At 35.7% G+C, this 25,174-nt stretch overlaps 1 long non-coding RNA gene and 1 other non-coding gene across 5 annotated transcripts; one reads left to right on the top strand and one right to left on the bottom strand.

The window, feature by feature from the left end:
* Positions 1-4,073: 4,073 nt before the first annotated feature.
* LOC138706392 (uncharacterized) lies at positions 4,074-22,499 on the bottom strand. 4 transcript variants are annotated; one of them, XR_011333976.1, is made up of 4 exons: positions 22,383-22,499; positions 12,001-12,168; positions 7,979-8,150; positions 4,074-4,489 (listed from the first exon to the last, which is right to left on the bottom strand). It is a non-coding gene; the product is annotated as an uncharacterized lncRNA (long non-coding RNA). The 4 variants fall into 4 exon arrangements; XR_011333977.1 differs by lacking the exon at positions 22,383-22,499 and adding an exon at positions 12,267-12,608; XR_011333978.1 differs by lacking the exon at positions 12,001-12,168 and having other exon boundaries at positions 22,383-22,474.
* A 138-nt stretch (positions 22,500-22,637) lies between these two features.
* TRNAP-AGG (transfer RNA proline (anticodon AGG)) lies at positions 22,638-22,709 on the top strand. Its single transcript has one exon. It is a non-coding gene; the product is annotated as a tRNA-Pro (tRNA).
* The last annotated feature ends 2,465 nt before the right edge of the window (positions 22,710-25,174 follow it).

The raw sequence follows: 25,174 nt of genomic DNA, 5'->3' as shown, positions 1-25,174 counted from the left end.
AATAAAGTCATGTTGACTGATCGATGTAACCAGTAATTTCGTAACTCCAAATATTAATATAGCTTAGAATTTTAGTTATTATAAACACAGATAAAGTTCGGTAGACTCTGTCTCAATGTCTCATAGCACGCTTCGTGCCTGGTGATAGTGAACTGAAGGTGAAATGTAAAAGGAGAAGTTTATTTGATTTTTATTCACATTTTTCATACGTCAGATTTGTCAAACTTCATCAGTATGCTTTTGACATACTGTGCATGTTCGGATCCACATATGCGAACATGAAAATAAGTAAATTTCATTACAGAAGTAACTAATTCATCTGAGGACAATCTACAAAATTTTTCTCAGTTCATACACTGCCCAAGTCATAGTGCATACTACTGAGCAATTTATAAGCAATGAGGGGGCCCAGAAATCTCTTAAAACTTGTATTACAGTACAGAAGGCCATGGAATATTTTCACTAAAGATCCATTAATGTTTTTGTGTCTATTTCATTTTAATCAATCTTCTTAATGTATCCAGCTGTTTGCTGACAACATAAAGTCCACTATAGTCCACTATAATCTATTCAGTTGTTTTTTTTTTTTGCACGAGAAATGAGGGGTATTTTGATCGGTGTTCATTATAGATGCCTGTTGCTAGTAGCCAGAGGTGGGGTGTAGTCAATATATACTGCAGGGCTGTGTCTTCTGCAACTGGTACTGATGATTTTAATTTACTTCTTTTGTGGTTTATGGATGGATGGTATAGAAGAATGTGTTCCAGATCTTCATCATGATTATTACACCACAGACAAGTAGGATTATCAGAAATGTGAAATCGGTGTAGGTACAATTGAGTGACAATGTGACCTGTTCTGGCTCTTGTTAAAAATGTTTGAACATGTCTGGGCAAGTTTTTGTACATTTCCAGGTCATTTGGTTTCTTTTGTACAGACTGTAAAATTTTTCCTTTGTCAGAAGAGAGCCAATTGTTGATCATAGGTTTGTAAAAAGAGACTTTACTGAAGCAAAAGCATTGGATAGAGATATCACTTGAAAAGGTCTTGGTTGCAAATATGTTGCCTGTTTTGCAATATTATCGACTTTCTCGTTTCCAGGTATACCACAATGACTAGGTATCCATTGAAATGTTATTTCCTTTTGGAGTTCTTTTAGTTTACTTAGTTGTTTCTGAATTGGAATAATTCTATGTGCATATAGGTTTGGTACATATTTAATTATATTAAATATAGCCCCCTTGGAGTCGGTAAGTATGCAGATAGATTTTTCAGAAATTTGACTAACACACTGAAGAGCAGCATCAATAGCTAGCAATTCCGTGTCAAGACTGGAGGAGGATGAACATGGTATGAAATAACTTTCTTGATATTTTGGAATATAATATCCTGCTCCTGATGTCCCATTATTAGGATTTAGAGATCCATCTGTATAAATTTGAAGGTGATCCTTATATGTACTGCAGAGTAGTTCCATGGAATCTAACTTAAGAATGTATGGAGGATCATTTTTGGAATGATTTCCTGGAATTTGTATGCTATGTTCTGGAATCATCCATTTCCATGGAGGAATTTCGTTCATAACTGGAGTTTTAACAATGAGTGTGTCTGTGATATAGATTGGTACTTCTTCTTTTTTTATTTTATAGAAATTACACAGGATATCATCTGACAGTTTGAAGAATATCTGAGATCTGGATGAGGCTTGCAATTTTAAATGTATTTTTAGATCCTTTTGTAATATATAGTGTCTGAGTGGTTGAATATTATATTACATTCAATTTCTAGGGCAACAGTTGACTTGGTTTTTGGTATTCCTAGGCATAATCTTAAGGCTGAGTTTTGAAGAACAGAAATTTTTTGTAGATGAGTTGCTGATGCTCCTCCCTATATTTCACATCTATAGGTAAATTTTGATCGTATATAAGCATTATAAAACAGATGCATTGTCGTGATATCTGATCCCCATTTCCTATTAGCTATGATCTTGAAGATATTTAAACGTGGTAGACACTGCGAAGCAACATTGATTAAATGTGTTTTCCATAAAAGTTTTTCATCAAAAATTAATCTTAGGATCTTAGGAGTTGGATTGTACTGAATTTCTTGATTATTCAAATAAATGTGAGGTTTATAGTTTTTTAGGCTATATCTTCTTGTGAAGACAGTATATTCAGTTTTTGATTGTGAGATAGAGAGATTCCATTTGGATGTCCAATTATTGATATTATTTACAGCTGTTTGTATAACTCTTAATGATTCGTTTGGATCTTTGTTCGTAGCCCATACTGTAACATCATCTGCATAAATAGGTACCGGTACTTATTTTTACCTCAGATGGAACAACATCAGGTAAGTCATGTAACATTATATTAAATAAATTTGGGCTTAAAACAGAACCTTGAGGTATACCACCTGTAATTTTTTTGGATAAAGATAAATGATTATTTACTGAGGTTTGAATTGTTCGTTCATTAAGAAACGTATGTAGAAATCTTAGCATTCTGCCTTTGATACCAAGTTTCATAGATTGTAATAAAATGGATCTGTGTGGAGTATTATCAAAAGCGGCTTCAAAGTCTATCATTACAGCTAATGTGGTCTTCTTTTCTGTGAAACTTTTATAAATTTCTTGAGCAAAATATAATAGAGCTTCAGTTGTGCCACATGATGGCCTAAAGCCAAACTGATATGGGCTTAAAAGATTGAAAGTTTAAGTCTCCAGGTTAATCTTCTGTGAACAATGCGTTCCAGTAATTTAGAAATGCAGGATGTTAAAGATATCAGTCTATATGATTTAGGGTCCAATTTGTCTTTACCTGGTTTGAGAATAGGAATTACAATTGCATTTTTCCAAGTTCTAGGATAAAAGCCTGTTTTCCAAATATTATTGAAGAAATGGAGAATTTCTTGCCGAATTTTATTAGAGGAATTTAATAACATGCTGTTATGGATTTCATCCTCTCCTGTAGCAGAATTGTGTAGCTCTGATATTGCCAAGTTTATTTCTTCAGTGGTAAAAGCATTGTCTGTTATAACAGTATGATGAAAAATGAGTTGAAAGTTACTTGTAAGATATTGTTCTTCTTTATTCATATATTTAGGCCATGATGAATTATTAGTCAGCTTTTTGGACATAGTGTGAATTTAAGAGTTCTGCCTTTTTAGCATTTTCTGTTATTATTGTTTGATTATTATCTTTAAGGTGAGTGATGTGTTCGTAATTCTTGCCTTCTATGGCTTTAAATCTTTTCCATACAGTTGTAGGCAGAGTATTTGGGTTTAAAGACCCAACAAATCGCTGCCAGCTTGTTCTTTTGGCTTCAAGAATACTTCTTCTGAGATTTGCCCTTGCTTTATTATATTTTATTTTGTCATCAACTGTCCTCGTTTTCATCCATTGTCGCTGAGCAGATTGCTGTTGTTTTCTCATGTAAGTTAAATCATTATTCCACCAGATGTTCATAGGTCTACAAGATTGTTGTTTGATAGTGGGAATAGACTGTTTTGCTGCAGTTATGATGATATCAGTAATTTCTGAAGTTCTGGTAAAAATAGAGGGGGTGGAGGTGTTGTCACTATGATCATCCACAACTCCATTCATGTAATTGAATCTATTTCATTTTAAGTACCGGTACTATATAAATGAAAGACGGAGTACAATTCACTGTAATAGAGTTCAATAGTATAAGTAGAGGGATAGGTTTTCAGTTGTCATGTTTTGTTGTGTGACACTAGAGAACTCTGGTGTGCTGAGTAATAGTCTATACTCGGTGCTCTAGAGTTCTCTAATATAACAAGCTCAGAAATACATGCATTCCTTGAACTTCTGGACTTAGAATAAATTCACGAAGATCTGGCAGTGTACAATTTGTCCACAAGAGTTCTCCACTGTAGCCTATATAAGCAGCACTTAGAAAATAAATGAATTCATTTGCTCTCCACTTGTCTGCACATTCACAGCCAGGAGCCACTATAAATGGCGTATAAAGCGTGTAATTATTTTGGCGGGAAAACTCTTTAGGATAGGTGGCCGGGTTTTTTAAACAAAGAACTAAACACACACATTCTCCTTAAATATGTTTTACTTATGTAAGCACAATTCATATTACAAACATATACATAAACTGCAATCTCATTGGTTGCTTGCTAAAATGTACACTCAACGTTCTCATAATAAAGTTTACTGCATTTCGTAACTAGACTTACGAATTACATGCACTAAAAACTAATAATGCCATCTAGCAATCTACCTACTTATACTGTATAGGGAGTGTCTCTAGGTGTAGTTCACAAGATCTAAAAATCTGTTACACACAACCAAGTTGTATGGACTGAAGAATACATCTTATACGAGATGTGGTTATAAAGGTACCCAGACTGATGCTATAAAAATTACTTGCCGAAAAATTTACTCCACGGAAATGTTGTCTTCTTCAATGTACTTTCCTCCTCGATCTGTGCACCACTCCATGCGGATCTTCCACTCCTGAAAGCAGTGCAAAAAGAATTAAGCACCTCTGCTCTAAAGAAATCTCAAACACAAGCGGTGGCCTTGGCTGCATTCTGAAAGCTAGTGATAGAAAATGATATTGATCTGGCCCTCATTCAAAATTCTTGGATCGAAAGAGGTCGAATAGCAAGGCTAATATACGCAAAGAGTAAGTACAGTAGTTTTATTGAAATTACATTAATAAATCTACGACATGCATACTATCTACTTCAAAAGGAATTCGTCCAGAGATATTACTACTATACGAATTAACCGCAATATGTGGGAGGCAAGCAGAAACCTAATTCTGAGTTCTGCCTATCCTCCCAACATAAGTGAGAATCCTCCATCAAAAGACAGCTCTGGGTAGAAAAACATGTGGAGGGTGGCGAGAACTTACTTGTTGGAGGCAATACAAACTCTCTCCATGAAATCTCGGACAGTAAGGACATTAAAAGAAGAGCTAAGCTCCTGTTGAACATACTCCTTCACAAAATATCAGCGAACTCTATGCAAATAGAGATACAGTAATTATTCTTTCAGGAATGTAGGACAGTTATATAACATTTATTTTTCAACTCCCATTTGCTCTCTGTATGTTCAGCTACTGGTATTAGGAACTAGATTCGTAACTTGTCTTTCTGGTGCCAAACACGAAGTGAAGATGGGATTGCCACATACATCCTTAGTTTAGTTATCAAATTGTTAAGTTTATTATTTGTATAGTTTCAGTTTTAACTAATGGTTTAATTTTAATAAATTAATGTTATTTTTCTATGGTTTCATTCTAGTTAGTCTTAATTTGTAAGTCTACATAGCTACAGTGCCAATTTCCACCATAACAATGTCGCAATCTGGACAAAATTGTAACAGGAGCAGAGTGACTACCAAAGAAAGACAGACGAAAGTATCAATAATGTGAAGGGGGCCCCAATTCGTGGATAAGCATGTGAAATTGTGTGCTTGGTACGAGAATATCTCGAGCACAAAGATGTGAACACGGTCGTGAATATGGCTGCGGTAGCTTTAAAAATAAATCAGTCCACTGTCATCAAAACTGGAAAAGAGCTGACGAAGAGGGAAGAGAAACATGAATCTGAGTCTAGTATGTCACAATCGAGATCTGTTGTAAAAACTGTACAAAAGTCATGCAATCATGAGAACAGTCACGAACATGGTATCTTTCAGCAAGAAACAATCTGTAGAAACATACGTGAGTAGCACATTAGGACAGTCTACTCAATGGTAATGACATCTTCATGCACAGTTCTCTTGGACCTCAGGTTTGGATTTACTAAATATCCAAGCTGTTCATATGGAGACAGAAGACTCAAATTAATGGTTATAGTACATCAGTTATTCGTAGATATCAAAAAGGCATATGACTCGGTTAAGAGAGAAGTTTTATATAATATTCTTATTGAATTTGGTATTCCCAAGAAACTAGTCCGATTAATTAAAATGTGTCTCAGTGAGTCCGTATAGGCCAATTTCTATCTGATGCTTTTCCAATTCACTGTGGGCTAAAGCTAGGAAATGCACTATCACCTTCACTTTTTAACTTCGCTCTAGAATATGCCATTAGGAATGTTCAGGATAACAGACAGGGTTTGGAATTGAACGGGTTACATCAGCTTCTTGTCTATGCAGATGATGTGAATATGTTAGGAAAAAATTCACAAACGATTAGGGAAAACACGGGAATTTTACTTGAAGCAAGTAAAGTGATAGGTTTGGAAGTAAATCCCGAAAAGATAAAGTATATGATTATGTCTCGTGACCAGAATATTGTACGAAATGGAAACCTAAAAATTCGAGATTTATCTTTTGAAGAGGTTGAAAAATTCAAATATCTCGGAGCAACAGTAACAAATATAAATGATACTCGGGAGGAAATTAAACGCAGAATAAATATAGAAAACGCCTGTTATTATACTGTTGAGAAGCTTTTATCATCTAATCTGCTGTCAAAAAATTTTTAAGTTAGAATTTATGAAACAGTTATATTACTAGTTGTTCTGTATGGTTGTGACACTTGGACTCTCACTTTGAGAGAGGAACAGAGATTAAGGGTATTTGAGAATAAGGTTCTTAGGAAAATATTTGGGGCTAAGGGGGATGAAGTTACAGGAGAATGAAGAAAGTTACACAATGCAGAACTGCATGCATTGTTTTCTTCACCTGACTTAATTAGGAACATTAAATCCAGATGTTTGAGATGGGCAGGGAATGTAGTACATATGGGCGAATCCAGAAATGCATACAGAGTGTTAGTTGGGAGACTGGAGGGAAAAAAATCTTTGGGGAGGCCGAGACGTAGGTGGGAGGATAATATTAAAATGGATTTGAGGGAGGTAAGATATGATGATAGAGACTGGATTAATCTTGCACAGGATAGGGACCAATGGTGGGCTTATGTAAGGATGGCAATGAACCTCTGGGTTCCTTAAAGCCAGTAAGTAAGTAAGGTAGGAAGAAACAACAAAATGAAGTAATAAGACTAACTAAGAAAGGAATCGAAAAAGTGTTTCATAAAGAAGAGGTGGGTAAGGACGGCAATGAACCTCTGGGTTCCTTAAAGCCAGTAAGTAAGGTAGGAAGAAACGACAAAATGAAGTAATAAGACTAACTAAGAAAGGAATCGAAAAAGTGTTTCATAAAGAAGAGGTGGGTTTTGAAACACGCCAAAAAAAGAAATGGAGAAGGCATGGGTGAAGGACACTTTGGAAAACTGATTTAAGAGCTCTAATTTCACTAAGCTCCATCTCCAGTTCCAATAGTGACTCTGAAAGCTTAGGCTCTTTTGTGGGTGTCACCCTTCCATAAGAACAGTGAGTTATTTATTATTATGATATTTTAGTGTACTACGAACACTGTAACAAAATAATTTTCTTTTTTATAACTTATAACTTTCGTATTTAATTTAATATACCAGTATATATTAAATTGGATTTATCATAATACGAGTATTAATGAAATCTAGCTCAGTTCTGCGTATAACCCCAAACCTTCCTTCAGTACTCATGTCATGAATAATAATAATAATAATAATAATAATAATAATAATAATAATAATAATAATAATAATAATAATAATAATAATCCATGGCGCTACAGCCCGTGAAGGGCCTAGACCGACCAGCCGGCTGCTGGCCTCACGCCCACATGCCGAAGCAGAGGTGGACGATCATCCAACCAGAATGGAGGTATCGTGTGGTTAGCACGATGATCCCCCCAGCCGTTATAGCTGGTATTTGCAACCAGATTTCGCTACCTATCGTAGCTCCCCAAATACATCACGATGCTGGGTGGGCACCGGTCCCATACACTGGCCGAAATTTCATGAGAAAATTTCTTCCCCCATGAGGACTCGAACCAGCGCGCATTCCATAACGCGAGTCCTAGGCGGGATGCCTTAGACCGCAACGCCACGGCGCGGGACCATGTCATGAATAATGAACACAAAATCTCTGCCTGCCTACCTACCAGTCTGCATCTGGATGAGGAGATTGGGAATCCTGCTAATTGCAATGCTGTGCTCTGGCCCCTGTACCTTCCACGTAAATCACTAGAGATGCCAGAAGTAGCTTCTATCCTCGAAATGGGAGATGTAGTACTGGATGGGAAGCTGATCTGGAAGATTCATCTGTTACGTCATCTGGAAAGTGAAATGGTCACTGCTGTATACAGATTTCAAAGTGGAAGCAACATAGCAGCCTATTATTACATGCAGATAATTGGAGAATGGGCAATTTCTCTGGCCATACTCTACTTAATAACAGATGCCATTATGGAAAACTCAATATTGGATATGAGATCAAATCTCATAACAAAATACTGCTTTAACATTAGAATGTAGGCTTTTATGGTCGACATCTATAGATAAAGGATTCTTCGAGCTGAGAGGCCATGGTCTACTGGTGGTGTTGCATCCAGACATTTCGTCTACAGCTACAGTAGACATCTTCAGTGGCGAGACACATTCAGGCGAAGTGATCTCAGTGTATCAGAGGCAACTGATACTGCAGGACGTAGTTCACTATTGTAGGTGTGGTCCCTGCCCGAGGGTTCAGTGTTCTTGTTGGGCTGTTGTGGGTGAATAGGTTTCGTGTTGAACTTGGTACCAAGCTCTAAGACGTTCAAAGACGAAATCTATTCACACACCATAGATAGGTTTCGTGTATGACCTTGGTACCAAGCTCTTAAGATGTTCAAAGACAAAACCTATTCACACATCACAGACCAACGAGAACATTGGACTCCCAGGCACGGACTATGCTAATACCCTGTTCCTATAAATTCTGACACACGAGAAACAAAACAAAGTGGTCATATATAAATATAATATAATGTATCTCCAATGACACCCATTAGCCTTAATAGTGCACAGTTTTCCAGGATAAAAAAATAGTGCACAGTTTTCCAGGATGAGAAATATACAATCCTGATCTGTGTTCAAAAAGATATTGAGAAGAGCTGCAATGATTCTCATTCTTTGAGTCACACTGCTCTCAAAGAACTTAATTCCTACCTTCTAAGTTAAAAATTGGAATGGGTCTACGATCAAAAACGCACAGTCCTGCCACACAACAATAATTAATTTTTATGGTAGTAGTGGTAGTGGTGGAGTTGGTGTTTATGTGATGGTGATGGAAATATAGTAGTAGCAATAAGCAATATAACAAAAAAACCAACGACATAACCAGTAGATTGGTAACAAATACATTCCGCATTACGTAAATTTGTTTCAAGTTTAAACGGCAATTTAATAATTTGAATAGTAATTAGAAAAGAATTTTAATAATACATATTCAATAACTGTTGTATGCAGTGGTAATATTCAAGAAGTTTAACAACCATTTCTCTCGTATGTACCTACGTTAAACATACACAGTAAGTTATTTGTCCTTGGTAATTGCAAATATTACCTAGAAATAATTCAACAACCAGTTCATCCGAACCGGCCGAATATCACTAATGGTTGTATGTCCACTTGACATTAATTACTAGGGGCGGATTTTAGCATATTTCCACGTTTTACTTTTTAGTTGCAAATCATATGCTCTACCATTATAATATGGGTCATTCAATAATTAGTGGGAACAATGTTTATATGTGACGTTAACAGTGGCAAATGATGCAAGCTGATAACAATGAGAAAGAAGAACATCTGATGTGTGTTATCTGTGAGTTTGAAGACAATAATCTCATTTATAAGATATTTGTAGTGATGAATTAAATACTATTATAGTCACAATCATGCCATGGTATGAAAGAAAAATTTCACAACCTCGAGCGGGAATCGAACCTGCGACTTCCTGGTCTCCGGTCAGGCACTCTACCACTGAGCTATCGAGTTCGTCTCACGCCAAAGGCTCGGAATTATCCTTTCATACTGGCGACTCTGTTATAGAGTACTGTCCATAGCATCTGATCTTAGTCAGCACTGCTTATGGCTGGAAAGAAACTTTACATTAATATGTCACATCAACGGACGTATATACGTCACCCAAACATCGTAAGATGAAGATTATATTTGTAGTGAGTTTAATTTGTAAACTGTTATCTCTAGTGCTCTAAAATGTTGAGCAAATACGAACAAAGATGCTTCATTAAAATTCTGGTTGCAAGAGGCAAGAATGCTCGACAATGCCATACAGCATTACTGGAAGCTTGTGGTAGAGAGACTTCACCATATCATACCATGCCTTGATGGACACATGCATTTTGTAATGGGAGGGAAGATGTTCATAAAAAATGTGGAACTGGCAGACCACAATCGGCAAGTGATGATGTGCATGTGAAAGCTGATGGCATCTGTCATCTCCCTTAGGTGTGGAGGCGGGTTCTTCATGTTGGAGGAGATTACTTCTGAGCACTGGAACAATGTGACTGTTCCAAAAATGTTTACTTTGTTATTAATTCAAATGTTGCCACTAATTATTGAATGACCCATGTATAAATGCATTTCAAGTTTTCTGTAACCAAAGGCCAAGATTTTATAGTGCATATATATGTATTTTTAAAGCATTAATGCATATTTCAGCTTTTAACGCACATAAAAGCAAACTGGTGTTTAAACTAAGTTAATAATATACGGAAAATCGCAAAAATTGAATACCGGTACAGAAGAAAAGCAAACATTGAACCATATTACAGGAGTTATATTTTATTTATTGCAATCTGACAATATGAGACAGTGCACTGTTGTCGGCAAATCACTATGGACAATTCTGTGGCAATCAACAAAGCATTTCAAAATCAAATGCATTGCCGACTCTGTGTAAAAGTATATTGGGATGTTAATTTGGATGAAAAATGAGATTAATACAACAGATAATCAAAATAAAAAAGACCATCTTATCATCTACTTTTCATGCTTGATGCTAGTATCAGCCTAGCATCAAGCACGAGCAGATCAATACACGTTAAAACTACACGCCAGGCGATACTAAATCCATGGACTTGAAAACCTTCATTCTGTTATAATATTACATCTATGGATACAAATCACAGTAATGCCATCAACTTTTATAGAAGTGTCTCAACATCACTTTTAGCAAACATAGCCATGTTACGATACTGCGTCCAGCTCAACGCTAAATAACAAGATCACCACAAGTGCCTCATTTAACTTCACACCGGCAAACACCACACAATAAGTGATCACATACTTCATATATTTAAAGTGATGTAAAAACTATGTGCTTTTTAAATAGTTTTAAACAGGTTTTTAAACAGTGTTTTTTAAATAGTGTTTTAAATATTGACTGAAACATTCTAATTTAATTTTGATAAAGTGTTGTACCAGCAAATAGTATATAAGAGTTAAGGTAATCATTTATGTAATCATGACAACACTTCACCGACATAGCACAGCATGCACAAAAACACTGATCATTTAAGTCCACGATACATGTACCCATAGGCTTGGTTAACAATTAGCATCATATACATACATCTGAAGATGGTACAATTTACGTACCGAAAACGTTAATGAGAAAATATGACTAATTAATTAATTCATTTAATTGTATGATAAGCAAAGGCGGAATACACACACATAATTATAGTCAAAGAGTACATTGTATTTTAGAACAGCTTAGCGGCAAGAAAATGATTAATTTTGCATTAGTTTTATCAGCAATGCCTAACGAAAAATGTACCAGAAGTGTAAGTTACTGCTTAACAAGAGGGTTAAAGGACACGCAACTTTAATAACTAATGGGGTCTCAATATTCTTACAGAAGAACCATAAATAATAGTACCGGTACACTGCTTAAAATAAAGGGAGTTTTTTATTCAATCTAACAATGCATATTTTGTTATTTTTAGTGCATATATCCTGGTCTTTAAGTGCATATGTGCATGCATATTTTGCCCTTTTTTTTAGTGTACATGAAACTGCCCTCCATTAATTACTAATAAATGCCATTAGAAATTTAGAATGTAAGTAAACTATTTGATGAACTAGGAAAGAGACTAGCTACTTCAATTTCTGTACTCACCAGTTCATGCATGTTTGCTGCCAGGAGTTGTGATATGGAGTCGCATCGTGTTCCCTGTCTTAGTACCACTGGACTATACAGGTTGTTGTGCTCATCAAAAATAGCTTTATCTTCTGTGTGAGTCATGCCAGAGAATCTAACACCCACTTCATAACTGCCTCTGGATGTCTAAAACAAGACAGATGACAATGCTCTGATAATGGTTATTGGAGGAGAAAAATTCGCTCTGGCGCCGGGATTGAACCCAGGTCCTTGGTTCTACATACCAAGCGCTCTAACCACTGAGCTACGCCGAAACTCAATCCACAGCACTGGATCGAATCCCTCTCCTCTGGTGTCTAGGGCGGGTTGGGTGGTCTTACAGCTCTCCCAGTGATCATATCAATTTCTACTAATCAATACCATAAATCCAAGGCATTTTAAAGGTATTTTATCAAGTTCCTATAGTGGCTGGGACATAAGTAACATTCACCTTAACGGCCACAAAACCTAAGTTATTTATAAAACCTAATTACTTATTGACATTGAAAAGTATTTCAAAATAAATGCAGAAACTACAAACCCATGCAATATACATACCAACCCATTGCGCTTGATTTTGAAAAGAAAATGTAAGTCAGTGTTGCCAACTCGATTCTTAAAAAACCCGCTAAAATACAGTGCAGAAATCGCTAAATTGCTATATTGCCAATGCAAAATCAGATCATTTTACTGCTGTGAATGTTAAAAAGACCGCTAAATCTCTATATGAGCAATACAAATTTCATAAATTTTACCCGCTAAACTTACAATGAAAAGCGCTAGATCTAGCGAAAAAACCGTTGAATTGGCAACACTGATGTAACATGGCGGGTGGTTCGAAGCTGCTCAAGTTGGAGTTATTTTATTATAACTCGCTGCTCACTGCTGCTCACTTTGGTCCAGGATCGCCAAGTGGATTAATAGTAGGTTATTTTACGACGCTTTATCAAGATCTTAGGTTATTTAGCGTCTGAATGAGTTGGTGATAATGCCGGTGAAGTGAGTCCGGGGTCCAGCACCGAAAGTTACCCAGTATTTGCTTATATTGGGTTGAGGGAAAACCCCGGAAAAAACCTCAACCAGGTAACTTGCCCCAACCGGGAATCGAACCCGGGCCACCTAGTTTCGCTGCCAGACGCGCTAACCGTTACTCCACAGGTGTGGACCTGGATTAATAAGAAATCTTCTTCAAATCGGTAAAAAGTCGCTAAATTGATATGTTATCAATGTGAAATGAGATTATTTTGACTCTGCGATGGTTAGAAAGTCGCAAAATCTCTATATCAGCAAAGCAAATTTGATAATTTTTACCTGCTAAACTAACACAAAAAAAAAAACACCGTATCTGGCGACACAACCACTGCATTGGCTACATTGCATTCTACGGGTTATCGAACAGTCTTTCATGCAGTGTGGCCAATTCAGCGGTTTTCCCGCTAAATCTAGCTTTTTTTGATAACCGTCTCGCGGTAAAATTATTTTATCCCGCTTAGCGGGAATACTAGCGGTTTTTAATCTTTAAAGTTTCTGAAATGAAATTCATGTCAGTATTATTGTTGTTTTTGCAAGTTTAATACCAGTCGATTCTAACAATTGGACAGTAATAAAATGTAAGTGTGGTGGCATTCTAATCAAATGTTAAAAATCGAGCATCTGCTGCTGCTGTGCACTAGTACTTCACATGATCAACAAAGACTGTGATATATAATGTATATATATATATATATATATATATTACAGACAGATTAAATTCAATTGCTTAAAGAACAGGGGCGTATTTTGCGGACTACCGGGGCTACCGGCGCGGTAGCCCAAGGAAATTACAAAAGAAAAAGTTTATAATATAACATAATGTAATAATTTTGTATTACCGTATTAGTTTTACCACAGTAATTAAAATTAAAGTAATTGTTAGATTTATATGCGCTCTCTGCTCTCGAAAAGAAACAAGTTGTCAAGGCGGCATCACTGGAGAAACCGCTGCCGCGAAGGGTAGCCTGTGACCGTTCCGCTCACGTCGCACAACTCCCCGTCCTCCCGCTCCCTCAAGTTTCCATCGTGCACTGTAGGTGGGTGAGTTGCCGCTCTCGTGATGGGTTTCTTGGAAGGCGCGAAGCAACAATATGCTTAGTACGCTAGCTTATTAATGTGATTGTGTTCTTGCAGTGCAGTATTTTAAATTTGTGATTTGTTCGAGTGTCTAAGAGTTATATTAATTGTGAATTATTAAGTTTTTAATTTCCCAATTAAGTGATATTGTGAAAAATATGGCAGAACAAGTTTCTGGAGAGGTTTGTGTTGAAAATGACTGTGTAATAGAAGGTTTATTAAAAGTGCCTTTTAACCGTCGTACATACAACGAGAAAGTTGAAATTGTGAAAATGGAAAGACCAACTCCTGAGTTAAATTTGTCCATGGACGTAAAAGAAAAACAGCGTGAGTACACACGCCATTTCACTTCAACATCATATGGTAAGTGAAATTGGTTGTGTGGTAGTTCTAAAGTGTCTAAACTATTTTGCTGGCCATGTTTGTTATTTAGCCGCGAAACTAATGTGTGGTCAAAAGAGGGGTTTTCTAATATGAACTCCCTTCGAACGGCAGTCCTAAAACACGACAAATCAAAAGCTCATATTTATAGTAGCATGAACTTTGCAAACTTTGGGAAGACAAGAATTGATTTACAGCTAGATAAGCAAAAAGTTCTACACATCAACCAACACAATGCTCTTGTGAAAAAAATCGGGAGATTTTACTGCGTCTTATTAACGCAGTCTGCTTTCTAGGAAAACAAGAATTGGCTTTTCGGGGTCATAATGAGAGTGTGGAATCAGACAATAGAGGAAATTATATTGAATATTTAAGTTCCTTAAGTGAATTTGACCATTTACTGGCCAATCATCTTGAGAGTTCAACAGTATTCCGTGGTACTGCTCCCGCAATTCAGAATGACTTAATATTTGCTATAAGTGGGGTTATGATAAAGAACATAAAATCTGAAATAGAAGAAGCACCTGAAGCCATTGTTGTTGATGAAACAAGTGACTGCTCTAATCAGAGTCAATTGTCCACTGTTTTAAGATACGTCGACAGTATTGCCAATGTTCAAGAACGGTTTATAGGATTCACAAATGTCAATTCGGGCAAGACTGCTGCTGCTTTGTTTCATCATGTGGAAGGTGTTATAGCAGAATACAATGTCGGCAATAAGTTAATTGCACAGACATACGATGGTGCTTCAGTTATGACGGGAAATATTAATGGCTTAAAAACAAAAGTTCAAGAAAAGTATCCTCAAGCACTATTTGTCCATTGTTACAGCCATGTTCTCAATTTAGTTTTGCAACAAACTACTCTATCCATTCCAGAATGCCGCATTTTTTTTCAAAACACTGTCGGGTTTAGCTGCATTTTTCTCATCATCTCCTAAAAGATCAGAAAAACTCAAGGAATTTATGAAAAAGAAACTCTCAAAAGTAGCACCAACTAGATGGAATTTTACATCTCGGCTTGTAAATACAGTAAAGTAATACAGAGAACAACTGACTGCTTTCTTTGAAAATATCATTTGTAATGACTCTGAAGAAAACTGGGATGTTGATGTAATTGTGCAGGCTCAAGGATATTTGTATTTTTTCACACAGTTTCAGAATATATTTCTTCTTGAAGTCTATGCTAGAGTGTTCGCACATACAGATGTGCTCTACAATATTCTTCAGACAAAAAGTCTAGACATAGCATACTGCTTGCAAGAGGTATCAAAGTTAAAACATACTATATCCGAGTTCAGACGTAGTGGGTTTCCGTCCATATGGAGTAATATGAAAATTCTTCAGACAATACAATGGAACCACCATTACAGCGAAGAAAAGGAGATGATGAATTGAAATACAGGCAGCTGTACTACAGCATACTAGATCGTATGCACATGGAAATTACTGACAGATTTTCTGATTATGGAAAGCTTCAGTTCACACATCTTCTAGATTCTCAAAAATTTTCTGCTTATAGAGAAAACTTCCCGAATGAGGCACTAAACAAATTATTTCAGTCCTATAACAGTCACTTTGATCAAGTACGTTTGAAAAATGAATTAAGTGTAATATATTCAGCAGAAATCTTTGATTTTTCGAACAAACCTATCCATGAAATATTATCTGCCATATATGAAAACCAGCTGAACCAAGTTATTCCTGAAGTCCTTAAATTGGCAACATTAATTGTGACAATACCAGCTACGTCAGCATCGGTAGAAAGAACATTTTCTGCGTTGAAGAGAATAAAATCCTACTGTAGATCAACTCATACACAAGAACGTCACTGATGTCAATTGAAAAGTCATTTCTACAGAAACTTCGCAAGCGGCCCAACTGTAATTTCAATGACGAAGTCATCAAAGTATTTTCGTCCCAATCAAGACGTCTGGAATTCACATATAAATAGGTAAGGAATTTTATTATAGTGTTTTTTAAATATATTTTGTGTAATAATAGGGTCAGTGGTAGCCCAGACCCTTAAACCAGTATACGCCACTGTTAAAGAATATTATTTGTGTAATATGTGTATCGTGACAGTGTTAACTATTACACATTTTACAAATATACCGGTACAATATCGTTAAACCTTTCTCTGTGCCATTTATCCATAAATAATACTACTCAGCAATGATTTTGTTAAATGTACAATTTCTGCTGTTTCTTACGTAATGTCATCTGCTGATTTCAGAAATAAAGTTGGAATTTTTTGTAATTTTAGAAAAATGTATTTATTTTTATTGCTGTATACAGTCTTTTACATGCTATTGGAAAGAAAATATTTCAAATATTTAATTAGCAATTGACCTATAATTTTAGATCACTGTTGCCTGTGGAGTCGGAATTCATAAAAATGAATTTTATTCCTCATAAGACTGCAAGAGTTAGTACTGTACCTTTAATTCTCAGTTGAGTTGAAACTTACAATCATGAAACAAGTTTCATAATCCATATTTTCTTTGTCCTAATTTTAAGTGTTGTAAAAGTATCTTATAAAGTGAAACATACCGGTACCTCGAAATACTGTGTAAATCACAAACAATTTTTGTTACGTTTGTGGTTAATTAACTTTGAAAGCACAACGTGAATTTTACTGCACTAGTTGAAAGATCTTACGAGTGTTCTTTTGATTGCAAAATAGATGAGGACAGGAACTGGGCCCCTGAAATCTGTTGTGCTCCATGTAATTCTATTAGCCTAACTGGTTAGCTAAAAGGATCTCATCATATGCCTTTTCCAATTCCAATGATATGCCGGGAACCTAAGGATCATTCAACAGACTGTTACTTTCTAGGAACCACAGATCAGAAGATTACAGAGAACTTGTCAGCGAGCTGATTCAAAACTATAACGTGGTGAGGTGTCATATATCTCTCATAATAACTTCTTGGATTCTCATCTATTTCTTTCTTTCCTCAAAACCTTCAGATAGTGAGCGATGAATTTGGCAAGCATTTCATCAGGATTTTTCTGAAATGGAAAGGCGCTACCAGGAAAAATGGAGCCCAAATAATCTGTCAGATTACTGCTGGACAGTCAAAGAGATGTTTCTCAAGCGTAGTACAGCCTAAAATCTATTTCACACAATTTTAGGTTAATAAATATGATTTTAGGTAAAATATTACAAGGTATTAATACTAGAAAAGTATAAAGTACATTTCATATAATTACTCAAAAACCCTAGGTGATAGAAAAATTTTGAAAACAGATCTGAAATCAGCACGAAAAATTCTGTAACAATCACCCATTTTTTTATCTTTTAACAAAAAATATGTTTAATTTTGTTGACCAGTGAATTGAGATGGGGCCTTAATATCAGCAACGATTTCATAAAAGAGTGGGCTACGTGAAGTGCAACTTAAAGACAAACACAATTGAATTCTGGAGTGAAGTAGCCAGTTATAGGGATGTATCTAACATAAATCTTTTTCAAGAGTTGGTTGATCTTCTTGTGTTTTCTTGGTCTAATGCTCAAGTGGAGAGAATATTTAGTATGATGAATGTCATGAAGTCTACAAAAATGGATTGGGACAATTATTAATGAATGCAATTCTGACAATACAGGCAGGTCTGGATTGTATGAATAAGTGTTTTAAGAATTATCAGGTACCACTAGAGATTTTGGAGGACATATTATTATGTACCTTGGCTATATACAGAAATGAAAATGGCCAGGCTAGGAATAACTTACTACTCCTGGGACCTCACAGTCATAGCCTTATATTCCTGCATTAGAGGATTCAGATGGAGATGATCCGGAGGAGCTGCTAATTTGAGTGAGTGATTTTCAAATTACATATTTCTTATCAGTACTAATTGCATGTGTATAAAATTGAATGTCTTACATTGTGCTGAAACGAAAGTTTCATTGACCAGTTTCTGCGAAAGTTAAACTTGTGCTCTATAGGTACCACTTATTTATTATTATTATTATTATTATTATTATTATTATTATTATTATTATTATTATTATTATTATTATAAAATTGAATAATAATAAAATATACATATTAAAATCTAGAGATTTTTGTTAGAAAATCGTGGGTTTTCGAAAGCCATGTAGCAGGATTATATGAACAACTGTTGGCAACACTGCTTTCATGTATCGAGTTGATTGATTTTTGAATGGCGGCATATTCGGTTTGTTGGAATTACTTGCGTATTAATTATTTTAGTGTTGGAGTATAAAAAAAATAGTCATCATTTTTAATTTGGGAGCGACTTCACCATACAACCTCAATAAATCAAACATTAGTCACTATGTCATGCTATGCCTAGCCAAAAAAAAAAAGTACAAAACATGAGACTATGTTTATTGAACAATATAAAGGCTCAACACTTTGAAGATTGGAGTCGACGGAAATTGTAATATTTGCCCAGGAACAATACTTTTCTTTTACGAAAACATTGTATTTTTGATGCAGGAAGTAAACCCGTCTTTTATATCTGCAGTTTCTTTGTTTCAAATACCAAATAATATCAGTCTTTTTAAAATTACTATCAGTTGCATCATTCTTTCTCTAGCTTCCCTATAAAGTGCTTCAACTATTATCAGAGTTTAATTATCACAGAGGAGAAAGTGCTGTTTGTTTAAAATTTCATTTTTGTTACATATTGGGCAGTTATAATAATTGTTGTTAAGTTAAATTTGTTGAGATGTTTAATGAGACAACTGTGTCATATAAACAATCGCAAATGTGCTACTGCTTGTCTTTGAGATTTTGTTGAAATGTGTCTTTCTTCATTGACTTTTTCATATAGTTTTCCTTTCAGTTCCGTTCTTCAGCGTTGTTTATTTCCAATCTTCTGCAGTAGTCCCTTATTAATTTGCATTTTGTTGTGACTTCTACATTAAGGCAGGCTCTGCTTTAATTTGGGTAGCTTTTTCAGCTAATTTTATCAGCTTCTTTATTGCCAAGCAGACCCTCAAGGGATGGTATCCAATGGAAAACAATTTCTTTATTTCTTGATTTGATGTTTTATACAGTTCTTTTTATATCTTGCATGTTTTCTGATGTTATGTTGTTTTTGGATATGCTCCCTAATGCTGCTTTGTTATCTGATAGAATTAATGTTTTTTCCTTTATATGTAGCCTGTGTAAAACATTAGGTAGAGCTGTTTTTATTGCTGTTAGTTTTCCATCGAAATTGTTTCCATATTTTTCCAAGGGTGTTCATTGCGAAAATTCTGTGCTAAATATTCCAAAGCCTATCTCCTTGTTGTTTGTATGTGAACCATCGGTACTGTATATATCCTATACCATGCACCAGTTGAATATCTCTTCTTTACTACAGAATCTATAGTTTCTATGCTTCTCCTCTTCCTGGCACTGTGAATACCTGGCCAGCAAGTGGGTCACTTGATTTTCAGACTGGTTCCTAGAGATCCAGTTGTATGTGAATGTCTTGAAGTTTGAGGTTATATGCTAAAATGTTTGTGTATTTTGTGTTTATATGTGAAATTTCCTCAGTATTATATTGAGTCAGTTGAGTTCGGAAGGTTTTTTCAATTTCCAGTTTTATTACAGGTAGTTGGTGTCTGGATCCATGGGTGATTATGTATGTTGGTTTTGATTTTTTCTGATAAAGTCATTGCTTTTGTGAGATACTAAGTTTTTAACAGTAAGTTTCCTTATTAGTACAGTAATTGCTATTATTGCTATTAATTGTTATTAGTTATTTACGTAGATTAAGTTTTCTGTTAAGGTTTGCATAGCTATTCTACGAATAGGTCTGCTTTTGACAGCTCCAGCTATAATTTTGAGGGATCTAGATTGTGCCATTTCAGCTTTCAGGAATAGACTGTTTTTGGCTGTTATAAGCAGTTGTAGTATAAAAGCAGCATCGGAATGGCACAGTTACTAGCAATCAGGTTGCACTCTGAACCCATTTTGGTTGGATGATCTTTCACCTCTGTTGAAGCATGTGGAAGTGAGGCCAGCGTCCAGCTGATCGGCCTTGGCCCTTCATGGGCTGTCACGCAACGAATTATTATTAATGATTTTCAGTAACAAATTTTACAAGTAACAAGTTCGTCAAAGAACTCCATGAACGTCACAGCCAGTATTAGAAGGATATGGGTCCACCTATGTATATGTCATGGTCCATAGAAGATGTATGGTATCCTTGGAGATGACCTAGTAAGATATGGGTCCACTAAGTCATTGTTGACAATTTTATTCCTAGGCAACGTTGACATATAATTTTGGCTGGAACACTTCAAGCTCAAAATTTCTGCTAAATAAACTGTCAATATGGGCAGACAGGACACAAACATGTTTCAATTCTGTACATTAACAAGTAGCTACTGAGGATATGGCAACAGAGTTTGCAAGATATTGCTGTCACAGCGACAACTCCTGCAACCTCAAGCTGGCAATTGTCTGTTAGGAACCCTCAACTGCACAGGAGTTGTTTCAACTGCTAAAAAATTTTGTAGAAATAGGGGTAAATCTTATGAAGTTTGAAATGTAATGGATGCAAGAGATTCTGTACCGTGAAGAATGTCGTTATTAGAGGAGAAATACGAGGTGCAGCACTTGGTAATACCGATCTCTGCTCCATTTTTGCTTCAGTGGCTTGTGATCGACAACCCCACACAAAAGTGTCAATTAAGTAGGGCCTACACTTGCTGGCTGGTCACCTGGCAGAGTATTGGTGGCATATCATGCATCCAGACTCACCATTTTTAGTTATATTCAGTGTTTTCATGGTAATTTTTCTCTTGGCCTTATGCCCCACCCCTTGTTTTCTCCCTTGAAATATATTTTACTCTCCTCTCTCTATCTCTCCGACTGTCATTTAATGATTTTTTTTAATATTAAAGAAGAAGTAAAGAAATTGTTATGCTTTACATTTTAATTGTACAACAAGCTTGATTTAAAGAATACACCATGTAGCCACACCATAGATGCACACTTGTCTCGATGAATCTTGGAGTGTGTACTGGTATTTGCAGCACTTCTTGTTTTTCAACCATTATTTTATATAATTCTGGATTCCAGTGCTCAGAGGTGGACAATTTTTGTTTATGAACATCAAACAAAATAGTACATTAGGAGCAGCAAGAGATGATCTAAGATCTGTACAGATCTCCGCATACAAAACTTAGGCACCCATATGCCATATGCCTCTGTACAGACAAATTTTTTTTTTCCCCCATACGATTAGGCCTAATTAAAAAAAAATTGTAGGTTCCCATACGGTGTATGGCCCTGTATGGCCCCCATGACAGCACTGGATATATTGGATGAAATTGATAAGTTCCCTTTACTATAACATTTTCTATAGGTTGCTATATTTTCCAATAGTGGAAACATGCCTAATTATTATGGTGCACATTGAATGAACCCATATCCTACTACAGTAACTTCAGTGTACCCATAACCTACTAATACCATCACAGTCTCTTGGAATTATAACAGCACAAAACAGTGCCATAAAAATTAAAATGCTCTGTAGGGATCATTTTTTAAATTGCAGGTACAGTATATGTTTATATTTATAAAAATGAACAGATCCCTGCCCCTGAGGAAATTATGCATGGGCTACTCGTTGAACTATTAGCAATCTACATACTGTAGGTATTAATTCGTTGGATTTAAGCGTTGCTTAAGGATTTAAGGGACATGGTCTTGGACAGTGTACGAATTATGAAAATGTGGGTGGACAATAGCACAGTAAGTACAGTACCGGCATAGTACATCAAGGACAAGACAACGTAACATACAACTGATCTGAATGCGACGAATAGTGTTTGTTTTCTGTGCATACCATTAAACTGTACAGTATGTGTTATTAATTATTTAGTATAAGAATAAAACATACCATCGGTAGAAAATAAACGGATTCCATTGAACGAATCTTCTGAGAAAGATTGGATTCTCTCAGCACACACCAAAAGGTGTTTGTAGGTTAGGTGCGTGTCTATGTACTAGTAACGTCGAATTGAAATGAATTCCTTTTTTTATCCTATAAAAAGACAGTACGGCTCGTGTTTGCTGTTATATTGATTATTGAAAAGGAATATAAATGTAAGATGTAGTGCTTTAATACATTTAATTTAAAAAGCTTCGTCCGTGTGGCTCGTTGGTCTAGGGGTATGATTCTCGCTTAGGGTGCGAGAGGTCCCGGGTTCAAATCCCGGACGAGCCCAGTTTTTTTTATTATTGCAATATGTTTACTTTCCGTGACATTTCATATTAATTTATTTTCTACTTTATTTTAGTTACGCGTATCAATATTATACTATGTATCATTTTTCTAGCGTGAATTAGGTCTACTGTAGAATAGGCTATAGTGATATTATAGGGACTTGTTTAGTTTTCACTATATTTGATTCTAATGTATTTTAATAATTCATTTAAATTACTTCTATCGACATTTGATTACAGTATTTACAGTCTTCCGTCCATGACGATTTTATTCGTCTCCAAGTAGTCCACTAGGTACTCATTTCTAAACTGAATAAATTGTAGGCCTATTGATTCTTTCAACGTTGTTCCGTATTTTCAATAGACTTATTTTTAATATGGTTTTGTCAGCGGTATCCTATGTAGTAGGCATAATGAAATTAAAAAACTGTAGTCATGTTACAAGACAGAAATTCTTCACAAAGGATGTGTATGATTATATAAATGGCCCGAAGAAAGAATCATGTTATAAATACTGTCCAGAGAAGTTCCTAAAAAAATCATAACAAGCGATGTATTGAAACACCGACATTTCAATAGTATGTTATAAACGTCTACAAAATAGAATAGGCCTATTACTATTCTTGACGTTATTGTTAGCACCATTAACCGGAGTCTCTATATCAGTGTTATCACAGTTATTCATTTTATTATAATTACTTCATTGTTATTAATCTCATCATCACCATAATCACCGTCATCATCATCATCATCGTCCTTGACATCTTAGGGCCTACATGAATACCTCTAAAATAAGAATTTGGATAGGAGAACAGGTATATGCAGTTCATAAGCATAGGGTACAGGGTGAATAACTGCGGGAATATTTGGGTAACTTATTTCAAAATGTGTTTGTTCATGCCAATAGCGGAAAGACTCATGCAGCAGTAGCAATCGTTTATATCAGTGGTCGTCAGCACTCGCTGAAATGGGTAGAGTGCATGGAGGGTAAGGAACTCTGCTCCGTCGTGCACAAGGGATAGAGAGACAGCATACCCGCCAGCAGCCACGAATGCACGCTTGGACAGTGTCTTGTCAGCAGTGACGCTAGCCCGAGAGTGCAGTATTCTAATGATCGCTGGTTTATATATTTACTCGATTCCCGCCACACCAAGGACATAGCAAAAGACACTCCTTCGTATTTAAATACTCATCTAGATTTGTATATCAGTGAAGACAGAAAATCCTGATTCCCTAGTTTACACCCAAAATAACTACAGTATTTACGCTTTCTTGCAGTTAATCTTTGTTTTTGTAATTTAAAAGTCACTTCTCCATAGATATAACAAAAAAGTAGAGTTTTTAACACATTTAGTGACAAGTACTTACTGTAACGCTGATTTCAACACTATAACAGTGCTTTTGCTGTTTGTCATTTCGTGTAGGTATTCTAAAGTACAGGAAAGTATATACTGTGGGCAGCTCACGAGATCAGCCTTGGTGGGAATGTGGCGTAATGCCATTCCTACACGCAGGCAACAACCAGAGTAACGCCACTATTGCTCGCAGAAAATGACATAATGACACACTATTATAACTACATTACAGTAACTAACCAACGTGAAAACATTCGATAATCTTTTAAAATATAAACTAACAGTTTCAACTTACACAACACATCGACATAGAGCTTAGACTGACGAGACGTCCCCGATTTTGAGTTGCTGTCCCCTGGGAGCAAATGTCCCCGTTTTTGTCCCCGGAAATAAATTTTGTCCCCAGAAGTTTTGATTTTGTTTCAGTAATATTTTACACATTAAATATTTAAGTTTCGTGATGGAACTGCTGCGATTCATGCACATTTCTGAATGGTCCTCAGTACGAGACAGAAGAACCAGCGAGCACAGTATGAGATATTCTGCGCTCTTTGAAAAGAACACAACATCGTTGCCTTCATTAGCGTTGCGCGGAAGTATTAGAACTGCCGCAGTGTCAACTTTTAAGTAGTTCAAAAAATGAGGAATTTTGTGACAAACGAACAGGTGAAAAGTGGTGTGATCTTTTTCAACATTTGAAAAAAAAATTCATTCCATTTAAAAATCTTCTCAAAATAGTGTCAATAATCATGTTTCTTTTAGTCAGTAATTTATCATTTGAAGACTTTTCTCCACAATGAACTCAATCTGGACTGATGAAAATTGAAACAGTTAAAGCTTTGTTACAAGTGAAAACAAACTTTCATATCTCATGTGAAGAACTTAGTGTGAAGCTGTATGGGAATGAACAGATTCTTAAAAAGATATATTTTTCAGACAAGTACTTGTAAAATGTGTCTGTTAGAGTTCGGTATGTACAATATTATGTGAAAGACGTCCATGTATGCGTCAGTACTGAAATTGATTTCTTAGTGGTTATAATTATGTATAGGAATTACGTGTGTTTATGCATTTATTTCAAAAAGTTAAGATACTCTACAAATTTAGTGTG

The sequence above is a fragment of the Periplaneta americana genome, chromosome 9, assembly GCF_040183065.1.
Source record: "Periplaneta americana isolate PAMFEO1 chromosome 9, P.americana_PAMFEO1_priV1, whole genome shotgun sequence".
Classification (NCBI taxonomy): domain Eukaryota; kingdom Metazoa; phylum Arthropoda; class Insecta; order Blattodea; family Blattidae; genus Periplaneta; species Periplaneta americana.
Note: the sequence above shows the minus strand (reverse complement) of the source record. Positions and strands in the feature narration are given on the sequence as shown.